A 14621-nucleotide genomic window follows, 5' to 3' on the forward strand; every position below is an offset into this window, starting at 1 on the left:
AAACCTAATAGACATTTACAGAACTCTCCACCCCAAATCCATAGAATATACATTCTTCTCAGCAACACATCACACCTACTCTAAAATTGACCACATAATTGGAAGTAAATCACTCCTCAGCAAATGCAAAAGAACAGAAATCATAACAAACAGTCTCTCAGACCACAGTGCAATCAAATTAGAACTCAGGGTTAAGAAACCATCTCAGAACTGCACAACATCATGGAAACTGAACAACTGGCTCTTGAATGTTGACTGGATAAACAATGAAATGAACACAGAAATAAAGATGTTCTTTGAAACCAACGAGGACAAAGTCTAGGACACATTTAAAGCAGTGTCTAGAGGGAAATTTATAGCAATAAATGTCCACATGAGAAGAATGGAAAGATATTAAATTGACACCCTATCATCAAAATTGAAAGAGCTAGAGGAGCAAGATCAAAAAACTCAAAAGCTAGCAGAAGACAAGAAATAACTAAGATCAGAGCAGAACTGAAGGAGATAGAGACACAAAAACCCTTCAATAAATCAATAAATTCAGGAGCTGGTTTTTTGAAAAGATCAACAAAATAGATAGACCACTAGCCAGATTAATAAAAAAGAAAGAGAAGAATCAAATAGATGCAATAAAAAATGATAAAGGGGATATCACCACTTATTTCACAGAAATACAAACTACCATCAGAGATTACTGCAAACAACTCTATGCACATAAACTAGTAAACCTGGAAGAAATGGATAAATTCCTGGAAACGTGCACCCTCCTAAGTCTAAACCAGAAAGAAGTTGAAACCCTGAATAGACTAATAACAAGGGCTTAGGTTGAGACAGCAATTAATAGCCAACCAACCAAAAAAAGTCCAGGTCCAGATGGGTTCACAGCTGAATTCTCCCAGATGTACAAAGAGGAGCTGGTACCACTCCTTCTGAAACTGTTCCAAACAATCCAAAAAGAGGGAATCCTCCCCAACTCATTTTATGAGACCAACATCATCCTGATACCAAAACCAGGCAGAGACTCAACAAGAAAAGAAAACTTCAGGCCTATATCCATGATGAACATACATGCAAAAATCTTCAATAAAATACTGGCAAACCAATTGCAACAGCAAATTAAAAAGCTTATCCATCATGATCAAGTGGGCTTTATCCCAGGAACGCAAGGCTGGTTCAACATACGCAAGTCTATAAACGTAATTCACCACATAAACAGAACCAAAGACAAAAACCACATGATTATCTCAATAGATGCAGAAAAGGCCTTTGACAAAATTCAACATCCTTTATGCTAAAAACTCTCAATAAACTAGGTAACAACAGAACATATCTCAAAATAATAAAAGCTATTTATGACAAACCCACAGCCAATATCATACTGAATGGGCAAAAACTGGAAGCATTCCCCTTGAAATCTGGCACTAGACAAGGATGCCCTCTCTCACCACTCCTATTCAACATAGTATTGGAATTTCTAGCCAGAACAATCAGGCAAGAAAAAGAAATAAAGTATATTCAATTAGGAAAGGTGGAAGTCAAATTGTCTCTATTTGCAGGCGATACAATTGTTTATTTAGAAGACCCCATCTTCTGAGCCCAAAATCTCCTGAAACTGATAAGTGACTTCAGCAAAGTCTCAGGATACAAAATCAATGAGCAGAAATCACAAGCATTGCTATACACCTGGTATACACCAATAACAGACTTAAAGAAAGCCAAATCGAGAACGAACTGCCATTCACAATTGCTACAAAGAGAATAAAATACTTAGAAAAACAACTAACAAAGGATGTGAATGATCTCTTCAAGGAGAACTACAAACCACTGCTCAAGGAAATAAGAAAGGACACAAACAGATGGAAATATATTCCATGCTCATGGTAAGGAAGAATCAATATTGTGAAAATGGCCATACTGCCCAAAGTAATTTATAGATTCAATGCTATCCCCATCAAGCTACCAATGGCCCTCTTCACAGAACTGGAAGAAAAACCACGTTAAACTTCATATGGAACCAAAAGAGAGCCCACATAGCCAAGTCAATTCTAAGCAAAAAAGAAAAAAGCTGGAGGCATCACACTACCTGACTTCAAACTATACTACAAACAACCATTCATGAGAAACTCCCCCCATGATCAAATCACCTCCCATCAGACCCCATCTTCAACATTGGGGATTACAATTCCACATGAGATTTGGCCAGGGACACAGATCCAAACCATTATCATATACAATGTGAATTTGATAGTTTTCTTTCATGATTTGATTATTTAATGGATATATTCTGTCTGTAATAGGAGATTCTTAGCACACTAAACAAACTGTTAAGCAAATTTCAATAATAAAATTAGTGGAGAACTAATGCAAGATTGACTGTACTGAAAACTCTGAAATTCACTCGTTGATAAAATGAATGTATACCAAAGCTGAAAGATGAATTTTATACAGCAGGAAAGCTTAGTTCGGAAAGCTAGAAAGCTAAAACCAGATTTAACTGAAGCTTTCTAAAAGTGCTAAAGGATGAATATTGAGAATTGAATAAAGTAGTTTAATGTTAATAGGTGACTATCAAAAACAACTCCAACACAGCTCTCACATATGCTAGAAGTTTAATGCTGGGAAGAATAAGAAGATAAAAACTAACCAGGTTGCATCCTGAAGGGGCAAAATCATCATTATTAAAACGATGGAATCCTCTGAGTAGCACCAGCTATTGAGTTACCAAGTCCAATGAGGTCAGTGTTTTTATGGAAGACAAAATGTGAGCTATTTGATTTCAAGAAGTATGCCTTACTTACCTGTATAACCCCAGTAGCTGACATAATTTTACATTGAATTTATGTGGAAGAAAGGATAGAAGGAAGAAAAGAATGGAAAGAGGGAGAAAGGAAGAGGACTAGGTTATGAGACATAATATGTATATTTTATTATTTTAAATGACCTAAAATATCTAGACTCAAGAAAATCATCTTATAGCTTAAAGAGAGTTGTCCTAATTCTCAGAAAAGGAGAATTATATCCTAAGATTTATACATAAGTAACATTGAAGTTGAATTTCCAGTCATTTTCTGGAATGATCTGTTAAACAGAAGCAAGGTAGACTCAGAAAATAGCATAGTAAACACTAGGAACCTGCACAATTCACTAAGAAATACTTAGCCTCTATTTTATTTTTAATTGTATCACTGAATTTTTAATTCATAGGAATGCTTCCAATATAGTTCATCTTCAAAAGGTATTTGGCCTCATGACACCTTTGCTTGTTTCTACAATTATGTGGACTAGGCACTGCTTGGGAACTTATATCACAAAAGTGACTATTAATAGGATTTATCAACCAGAAAAGCTTTTAATATCGAGTTTGAGGGATTATTTCACAACCCAGTCCTAATGTGTTGTAAATGGATAAGTTGGCCAAACATGGAATGAATGTCCTAAAGCTAGAAGAAATGGCAATGGCTAAAGATGCAAAACTATCTTAATAAACTAAAATGATACTCTTCATAAGAAGATCAAAATGTAAAAGGAAAAATGGTAAACCTTTCTTGTAGGGTAAGTAATAAATCCCATGGGGATATTCCTTGTATAAGAAGTCTTAGTAGTTTTAGTTAACTAGAATGTAAGGATGAGCTAACTTATTCACAGTTGTCCAAGCAGTTCATGAATAGAGTTTGCAAATTTGAAAGGGTAAAAAACATTATTTTCACTAACTTTTGGCAGAAATTTAACATTTGTTTTCATTATGAATGTAGGCAAAACACAACAGTAGTGTTGGCAGTACCTGCAACTATGTCAACAATAGTAAACATAGATATTTCCTGGGCACATTATAATTTCTGTGAAAATCTCAAAATGGTCATTATGCTACACTACTTCAAAATTAATGTAACTATTGAGCCCATCACTAGATGTTGTTACTCATACATTCATAAAGACATATATATGTATATACATACATATATATTTATACATATATACATACATATATAAATATACATACATATATTTATACGTGTATGTATTATACGTATATTTATATATGTATGTATATACACATAAACATATATAGTACTAAATCATAAGTTATCTTTTGATAGCTATATTTAATATAATTTATTGGGAAGTAAGTGTCCCAGTAATGTTTCATGGAAAATCTGCTAGTCCAGTTCACACCTGCACAGATCATGCTTGAATTTGCATTCATGTTTTATTGGAAATATTAACAATTGGAATAAGTAAGGGGTCGGGGGAAGAAGCCATGCCCAGCATGATTCAAGCCCAGGAATTATGAGAAACATCATTCCTCTAGCAGCAAATACTAATTAGCATAAAACGGTAGACAGCAACTATGATGTGATGAAAAAGATGATGTCCTTCAATTTATTCAGAACTAAAAGCATCTCCCACCTCCACTGCTTATCATCCTGATATTTTAGGTGGCTATTCCACTCTCTGATTCTCAGTTTTGATGTCTCTATCTTGAAGATAATACATACAGTGCAGAGTTGGAATGAGGAATAGGAAAAAAATGTGTTGGCCAGGCGTGGGGGTTCACGCCTGTAACCCTAGCACTTTGGGAGGCTAAGGCGGGCAGATCACCTGACGCTGGGAGTTTGAGACCAGCCTGATCAAACATGGAGAAACCCCATCTCTACTAAAAGTACAAAATTAGCCAGCCATGGTGGTGCACGCCAGTAATCCCAGCTGTTCAGTAGGCTGAGGCAGGAGAATCGCTACCGGGAGGCAGAGGTTGCGGTGAGCCAAGATCACGCCATGCTATTGCAATCTAGCCTGGGCAACAAGAGTGAAACTCCGTCTCAAAGAAAAGAAAAAAAATGTGTTAAAGACTCTAACAGTGCCTGGTATGTAACAGAATCTCAAAAGTTGTGTTGTGGTTGGCATGGTGTTATCAAGGAAACCAAAGTCTTCACATTTATATGCCCAAGTCTACCTCATTGGGGTGGAAGATTTGGGTAGACCCCTCTACTTTCAGGACTGTTACATGAAATTTGAACAGCTCTGTTTTATTTTCCTCTAGGGGACGAGGACAGGAACAAGACAAATGGTACACGGCAGCTTTTAGTTAACTGTCATAAAGAACTGCCTAGCAATCAAGTTGTTCAATGATGGACTTTGATTGCTCCATAAAATAATGAGATGCTTGCCTGTGTGTGTTTAAACAAACACTAGATTTCCCTGTACTCTGAATGGGGTGGGGAAAGAGCTTGGCAGGATGGGAGGCTCCCCATGGGGTTCACAGGTTCCCGCCAACTGCAAGGCTCCAAGAGTCTCTATAGCCTCATCAATAAGACTAAACAGAAATAATGTATCAGGTTGTCAGATTCAGCAAATGTTGATTTTCCTCTGCTGCTGAGGACCATAGTCATCATTTAAATGACAAGATCATTAATTTGAGAATAGAATTTCCAGCCTCTGGTAAAATGAACCTAACATTGGACAGGGAACATTTAAATTTCTAATAGGTACAATGATAATCATAGCTACAGAATTCTAACATGAACTGAAGTTCAATTTTGTAATAATTAATGACTACATAAAATGACAGCAATGATAACAAAAAGGTACTGAGTATGCTGTCATCAAATAAATGTTTAAATAGGCAACTGCTTTTTCTGGAAAGTTATGATTCTAAAGTTGGTTCCAAATAATACCAACAAGGTCTTTTTAGGACAAAGTTCATCTCCAAAACAGTCTAGTAGCAGGTTGAGAATCTGAACAGCGGCAAAGGAATCATAAACATTTTCTCGCCAAATGTACTTCCCAGATATAAGGACACTCAGTGTTTCAGCAAGCAAGGAGAGGCAGAGAGAACCAGGACAGCTGGAAAGCAATACACCAGCTCATCCACTGTTTTCATGACTACTTAAATACACAAAATATTTATCATCTATTATATAGTTAACAGAAATAACTTTCTTTTTTCTTTTTTCTTCTTGTTTCTGTTGGTGTTCTCTCTCTCTCTCTCTCTCTCTTCACCCCCATCCCTCTATGGTCATTTCCTCTCCCTTAAGGGGCCCCTCGAATTGCTTACAAACTCTGAAGTTTCCTCATGTTTCCACACTTTGAAGTGTCCCCTTCCCCCACTCTATCTTCATTCTACAAATCTATTCTTCAGAAATAGAAATAACTTTTTCCAAAAACAAGTACATCCTGATAGAACTATAGTTGATCAAGCTACTCACATTAGTAAATAAGCTAACCACAGTTTAAAGAAAAAAGAACAAATTCTCATGTACTTAGAGCTACTTGGATGCAAATAAATATTATTTATAATATTTTAATAATTTAATATTTCATTATTAAAATAGTCAACTATTATTTAATAGTTATCTACATGTAAAAAAAAACTACAAGAAAGAGAGTTCAGGCTGGGGACAGTGTTTCACGCCTGTAATTCCAATACTTTGAGAGGCTGCAGTGGGCGGATCACTTTGAACTCAGGAGTTCTATTCCAGCCTGGGCAACATAGCGAAACCCTGGCTCTACAAAAAATACAAAAATTAGCCAGGCATTGGTGGCTCGCACCTGTAGTCCCAGCTACACTGGAGGCTGAGGCTGGAAAATTCCTTGACCCCAGAAAGGGGAAGTTGCAGTGAGCTGAGATTAGGCCACTGAACTTTAGCCTGGGCAATAGAGTGAGACCCGGTCTCAAAAACACAGAAAGAGAGAGACAGAGACAGAGACAGAGAAGGAAAGAAAGAAAGCGAAGAAAGAGAGACAGACAGAGAGAGAGACAGAAAGAAAGAAGAAAAGGAAGGAAGGAAGGAAGGAAGGAAGGAAGGAAGGAAGGAAGGAAGGAAGGAAGGAAGGAAAAAGAAAGAGAGAAAGAAAGAAAGAGAAAAAGAAAGAGAGAGAGAAAGAAAAGGAAAAAGAAAGAAAGAAAGAAAGAAAGAAAGAGAGAGAGAGAAAGAAAGAAAGAAAGAAAGAAAGAAAGAAAGAAAGAAAGAAAGAAAGAAAGAAAGAAAGAAAGAAGGAAAGAGGGAGGGGAAAGGAAGGATGAAGGGAAGGAAGGAGAGAGGGAAGGAGGGAAGGAGGGAGGGAGGGAAGGAAAGAGAAAGGAAGAAAGAGAGAGAATGAGAGAGATCAGTAAACATGTCAGTATCTAAATTAAAGTGTTTATACATTACAGTCTGGCATACTACAGAGATTCATGTTATATATTTAATTTAGGCAATAATTATTTTAATCCTTTTTATAAAGACACTACAATGTATATTAACTTGTAACTTTGAAATTTAAATCTGCACATGAGTAAATGCTGTGATGTCACTGCGAATGTTTCAGGAAGAAAAGTCACTCTCGATACAACACAACCTTGGCAAGCTCACTTAGCACACTGAAAGTGCACCTGAAGGTGAATCTTCCATTCAGAAGTACAGTCCCAGGAACTTGACCCATGCATACATTCAGAGGGAAGTTTCTCTACAGAATGCTGTATAAACTCAGTCCCAATTTATAGAAATGCTATGAGAAATATAACTGCTAAAGGGACCAGCTCATTCTCTTTGTAGGAGGGAATCAGAAAGAGAGTTCAAAAGATGAAGAGAATGTCTAATGGGACAACCTGAGGTGTCTTATCAAGGTTGGGTTTATCATTGAGCCAGGCCAGGCCAATTTCTCAGACCAGACACTCACTCTCCTGGAGAGTGCTAGAATGGACTCCACCGTGAATAGCCTTCTTCTGTTTCTTCATAACTGAGCAATATTCTGGTCATTGTGTTTTTCTTTATAAGCACTTTCAAAATAGTCAAAATTGATGCTCTGGGTATAATTTTTTACTTTTAAGATGATTTTGAACTTTTTTCTCTGATCTACTAATCTGTTGACGTCAGTGTTTTACTCTCAGGTGATGGGGTAGGGAGATTTCTCTTTTAAATAACAATATAAGAAATGTTTTTGCCTTTTGGTAATCTGAAATGTAACCATGGAAATTTTTGTATAAACATACCAAGAGTGATGCAATTAGAAGCTACTGCCCGCAGAGAGCCAGACACACTTCTGGTCCCACCATATGCCACTTACATGAGCACTGGTCAGATTGTTCAGTCTCTTATAGCCTCAATTTGATCATATATAAAGTGATAATAGCATCTACCTCCCAAGTCATGTATGAAGACTTAATTGGCTGCATGACATGAAGAGTATGATACACTAAGGAGCTGTGTGGGACATTCCTCACTTGATTTATTTTCACTCATTGCTTATTTCTCTCCAAAAAATGAACCTTTGCATCATTTCCCATCGTGTCTCTAACAAGTCAAATGACTTTATGTGAGACTCATCATTTGCATGCCCACATCTTCTCTCCAATAACCTATGGTGATATCTCTCTGACGAGCATCAGCAAAGTCACCTTCAGGATTAACATCTCCTTGTACATCCATTATCCCCTCACAGCATTGCTTTCTCAATCTGTGCTATGTCTATTTGCACTCGAAGACGCATTGCTCAGTTTCATTACTCCTTATGTGCCTCATCGCCTTAATCTTTTAACTTCTTGAGAGTAAAGATTTTGCTTTCTTGTTCTTTTAAACTGACCTGCTCAATCACCTAAACCCTCACCTCTACCCCTATCTAATGCAACAGTGGCATTAATTTCATGTTGACAGTCAGGCTAATGAGAAATTATTTTAGCACTACAGAAGGGGGAAATCTACAGAGAAGCTGTTAGGTATATCAAAGCAAAGAATAAAGAAAGAAATCCAAGAAGGTCAGAAAACTACTTACCCTTCCTTTCTTCTAAATGGTAAATGATTTATTTGCTTCAATCTCTTCAGGGATACAGGTACCTTCCCTGTGGCTGCTTTCTACAAATAGTGACAGCAAAAAAGTCAGAAATGCAAGTCTCAAAGCAGAGATAACAGAAACTCTTAAAGAAATAAGCTACAATAAATCAATAAGTATTTAGAGTTACAAAGAAATTAAGGAGTAAATGCAAACATTTTTCTCAAGTGTGTCTTAAGTCGCCAACTAAAACATCTGTTGCAAAACACTATGTTAAAAAATAGAGGTCTACAGTGGTACATATAATTAAATACAGGTAGACCTAAATATAAATAGTTAAACATATCCACAACTTCTGAGTACGTTCTCTGTTAACAGAAGTGAAAACAGATAATTTCAGAACGTATAAAAGGTAAAGTTCTGTACGCACTGATTCAAACCAGATAAAAAAAGAAGAAACACAAAGCTAAATAGGTAATCATTGTTTCTGTTTTTCTGTCCCATAAAAACCCTTGAAGAACTTTTTCCCTCCTACCACTTCCCAGAGGAGAGACATTTATTCCAGGAATGTGCTTCTAGAAGGAGGGAAAACTGCATTTTTGTTACAAGTGAATTACACCTAGGAATGAGTGCTTAAATTGTGGGGTGATTTGGAGGTGAATGAGTAAATAGGATTCAAATCAGAGCAAAATCAAATTAACACACAAATGGGAAAACAAATCCCATCCTGATGTGCGGTAGTCAGATTTTTACTAAACAATAAAAATGGGAAAATAGCTTCAGAATTTAAATTTCCTTTAAATGCAGGCCCATTAAAACTTTATAGTTCTAAGTGAATGCAATAACCTTAATATTGTATAACCTACATAAGATGATTAATATAACTTGATGGATGGGAGTTTTCTCTTTAAAAATAGTGCAGAATGTTTACCAAAAATAGCTACTTCAGTTAGACACTGAAATGGCTTTAAAATGTTTTATTATGATTTTTAAAAACTTTCTTGGGAATTACTTATTTAATTTTACAATACTTTCTAAAAAGCACCCTGGTAAACATTTCTTACTACATCAAAGTAGATTTATGTTGATGGTTTTAAACTTTTACAGGACTTCAGGAGAGTCTGATATAATTTTTGATACTTGGGAGTCATAAAACATAGATAGTAATTCTTTTTTTTTGTTTGTTTTTTGTTTTTTTTGAGACAGAGTTTCGCTCCTCACCCAGCTTGGAGTGCAATGGCGCGATCTCAGCTCACCGCAGCCTCTGCCTCCTGGGTTCAAGCAATTCTCCTGCCTCAGGCTCTGGAATTACAGGCGTGCACCACCACGCCTGTCTAATTTGGTATTTTTAGTAGAGATAGGGGTTCTCCATGTTGGTCAGGCTGGTCTCGAACTCCCAACCTCAGGTGATCCACCCGCCTCGGCCTCCCAAAGTGATGGGATTACGGGCATGTGCCACCAGGCCTGTAGGACAATAAATCTTTTATCTGAAAAAACACCACAATATAGGCATACCTTGGAGATACTGCAGGTTCAATTCCAGACCACTTATAGCAAAGTGAAAATCACAATAAAGTGATACACAAACTTTTGTTTTCCCAGTACATATAAAAGTTATGACTACCCTATACTGTAGTCTGTTAACCCTGCAACATCATTATGTCTGAAGAAAAAACAGAGTTTATACCTTCTTTAAAAAATACTTTATTGATGGGTATAGGTGAGAGAGGATCAGAAAAGTACTGGACTTATAACTTGGGCGATGAAATAATCTGTACAACAAACCCCCATGAGATGAGTTTATGTAACAAACCTTCACATGTACCCCTGACACTAAAAGTTAGAAAAAAAACTTTATTGCTAAATAATATTACTAACAATTTTCTCAGCTTTTGGCAGGTTGTAATATTTTTGCTGGTAGGTCTTACCTTGTTGATGGCTGCTGACTGATCAGCGTGGTGGTTGCTAAAGGCTAGGGTGGCTGTGGCAATTCCTTCAAATACCACAAGAATGAAGTTTGCTGCATCAATTGAGTCTTCCTTTCATAAGCGATTTCTCTGTAGCATGCTACAATGTTTGATAGCATTTTAACCACAGGAGAACTTTCAAAATTGAAGGGAATCCTCTCAAAACCTTCCGCTGCTTTATTCAATAAGTTTATGTAATACTCTAAATCCTTTGTTGTCATTTCAACAATGTATACAGCATCTTTACCAAAAGTAAAGAAACTATTTTCTTTGGTCATTCGTAAGCAGCAGCTCCTCATTCATTAAAGTGTGATGATGAGACTGTAGCAATTCAGTCACATCTTCAGTTCTAGCTTTCCACCATGTACACAGTTATTTCCACCATGTATGCAGTTATTTTCCTCCACTGTGTATTGAACCTCTCAAAGTCATCCAGGAGGGTTAGAATCAACTTCTTCTAAACTTCTGTTAATGTTGATATTTTGACCTACACCCATGAATCACAGATGTTTTTAATGGTATCTAGAAAGGCCAATACTTCCCAGAAGGTTTTCAATTTACTTTGCTCAAATCCATCAGGGAAAGCACTATCTATGGCAGCAATGGCCTTATAAAATATATTTCTTACTAAAACTTGAAAGTCAAAATTTCTCCTTGTTCCAAGGCTGCAGAATGGGTGTTGTGGTAGCAGGCATGCAAACGACATTCATCTCCCTGTATGTCTCTATCAGAGCTCTTGGATGACTAGATGCGTTGTCAATATATTTTGAAAGAATATTTTGAAAGGAATCTTTTCTTCTGAGCAGTGGGTCTCAACAGTGAGCTTAAAATAGTCAATAAACCATAGTCAATAAACAGATGGGCCATCTTCCAGGCTTTGTTCTTTTATTTATAGAGCACAGGCAGAGTAGATGAAGCATCACTATTAAGGGCCCTAGGATTTTCAGAATGGTAAATGAACATTGGTTTAACTTAAAGTCATCAGTGCCATTAGCTCCTGAGAAGAGAGTCAGCCTGTTCTTTGAAGATTTGAAGCCAGGTATTGGCTTCTTATCTTTATGAAAATCCTAGATAGCATCTTCTATTATATATAAATAAGGCTGTGTTGTCTTCATTCAAAAATCTGTCAGAGTAGCCACCTGTGTTAAGCTGTTCTTGCATTGCTATAAAGAAACACCTGAGACTGGGTAATTTATTAAGAAAAGAGATTTGATTGTTGTATGGTTCTGGCTGTGCAGAAAGTGTAATGCTGGCATCTGCTTAGATTCTGAAGAGGACTCAGGGAGATTTTACTCATAGCAGAAGGTGAAGCAGGAGTAGACACATCACATTGCTTGCATGGGAGCAAGAGAAAGAATAGTAGGGAGTTATCAACCAGATCTCGTGAGAGCTCATTCAGTATTGTGAGGACAGCACCAAGCCATGAGGTATCCACCTCCATGACCCAAACGCTTCCCACCAGGCCCCACATCCAACATTGGCAGATTACATTTCAAGAGGAGATTTAGAGAGGACAACATCCAAACCATATCATTACTTTCATCAGTTATCTTAGCCAGATTTTCTGGGTAACTTGTAGCTTTTACATCACCACTTGTGGCTTCACCTTAAACTTTTATGTTATGCAGATGGCTTCTTTTCTTAAACTTCTTGAACCAAATTCGACTAGCTTCAAACTTCTCTCACAGCTTCCTCATGTCTCTTAACCTTCACAGAATTAAAGAAAGTTTGGGCCTTGTTGTGGATTAGGCTTTGGTTTAAAAGAATGTTGTGACTGGTTTAATCTTCTACCTCGACCGCTAAACCTTTCTCCATATCAGCAATAAGGCTGTTTCTCTTTCTTGTTATTCATGTGTTTATTGGAGTAGCAGTTTCAATTTCTTGAAGATTTTTTTTTCTTGCCTTCACTATTTGGCTAACTCTTTGGTGCAAACAGACTAACTTGGCACGTCTCAGCTTTCAACATGCCTTCCTCATGAAGCTTTATAATTTCTAGCTTCTGATTTCAAGTGAGAGACTCGTGACTCTTCCTTTCACTTGACCATGGTAGAGGCCATTGTCATGTTATTACTTGGCCTAATTTCAATACTGTTGTGTCTCAGCAAATACGGAAGCTTAAGAAGAGGGAGAGAAACAGGAATAACTAGTCAGTGACGCAGTCAGAACACACACATTTGTTAATGAAGTTCACCATTTCATATGAGCATCGTTTGTAGTGCCCCAAAACAATTACAATAGAAGCATCAAAGCCCACCATACTAGATATATCAATAATGAAAATGTTTGAAATACTGAGAGAATTACCAAAATGTGGCACAGAGACACAAACTGAGCACAAGTTTTTGAATGACACAAATAGACGTTCTCAACTCAATTTTACCAAAAACCTTCAATTTGTAAAAAAANAAAAAAAAAAAAAAAAAGCCACGTCTCCAAAGCACAATAAAATGAAGTACGTTCATATTCATCAATTATGAGAAATTTAAAGTAAAATTAATAAAGAAAAATCTGCAACACAAAAAAGTAAGTACATGTAATTTATTTATCTAGAGGGAGCCTTTGGACTTGAAAAATGCATATCACTAAGTGTTCACAGCTCTTCAAAAAAACAAATTCCAGTCAAAATTTAAAAATGAACAGATGGATAGAAAAGAATGGCAGCAGGCTACTAGAATTTCAGAAACAGGTTTGTAGGGATAAAGTAGGTCAGGGAGATCATTGCCTTGGGGTTACTCCAAGATTAACGTATAGGTACATTTGCAATAAATGAGGAAATTTTGATCAGAAGTTATTGGAAAAAGTAATCTATGCCAAAGTGAGTGTGTGTGTGTGTGTGTGTGTGTGTGTGTGAGATTTATATGTTTAAATAACAGGAGACATCTATTTTGAATCCAGTTGAATTCTAGTTCTTTTCTCTAGGAAAGAGACAAGATATAAAATATGAATGGAGCTAGTTTGTTTTTTTGTTTTGTTTCATTTTTTTGAGACAGGGTCTTACTCTTTTACCCAGGCCAGAGTGCAATGGTATGACCATGGCTCGCTGCAGCCTCAACCTTCAAGGCTCAGGTGGTCCTCCTACCTCAGCCTCCCCAGTGACTAGGACTACAGGTGTAACCACCATGCCCAGCTAGTTTTTTGTATTTTTTGTAGAAATGGGGTCTCACCATGTTGCCCAGGTAGTCTCAAACTCCTGGGCTCAAGTTATCCTCCCACTTGGGCCTCCCAAAGTGCTGGGATTACAGGCATGAGCCACTGCACCTAGCCATGGATGAAACTAGTTGAGATCAGCAGAGGGAATAAAAAACAGATCTATGCTCTTATTTGGCATAGAATAAGAAAAGAGAATTAACAGAAGCCAAAGAATTGAGAAATAAAAAAGAAAGCAAATTATAAAAAAGGCAAGCAAATTATAATCACTAGGATTATTATATTATGATTGTTAAATCATTTCCAGAACTCTTCATGTTGAGTGAAGAAGGAGGGGCAGGAAGGGGACAAAGAGGTAGAAAAGGAGTGGGAGGAAACTGAGACAGAGGAAAACACAGAAAAGGAGAAAATTAATGGAGAAAGATTGGTTTATTTAAAATATCACTTTCACAATTTTTTTTCGTGCGCAAGAACTCATATATCTTAGTTAAAACCTATTTGTGTAGTAGTGATTTTCAGCCTGCCTTGTGGTAGAATCCATTTTTTAATGTACTCAGGATAACCAACTTTATCAACATGTGGTAGAAATATAATCACCTTTGAAAAACATTTTTTAGTAATTTCTTGGACTACCACATCTTTTATAATAGAAAGTTCAGGCCAGGCGTGGTGGCTCACACCTGTAATCCCAGCACTTTGGGAGGCCAAGGTGGGCGGATTATGAGGTCAGGAGATTGAGACCATCCTGGCCAACATGGTGAA

Source organism: Cebus imitator, unplaced genomic scaffold, assembly GCF_001604975.1.
Source record: "Cebus imitator isolate Cc_AM_T3 unplaced genomic scaffold, Cebus_imitator-1.0 Scaffold65, whole genome shotgun sequence".
NCBI classification, from domain to species: Eukaryota; Metazoa; Chordata; class Mammalia; order Primates; family Cebidae; genus Cebus; species Cebus imitator.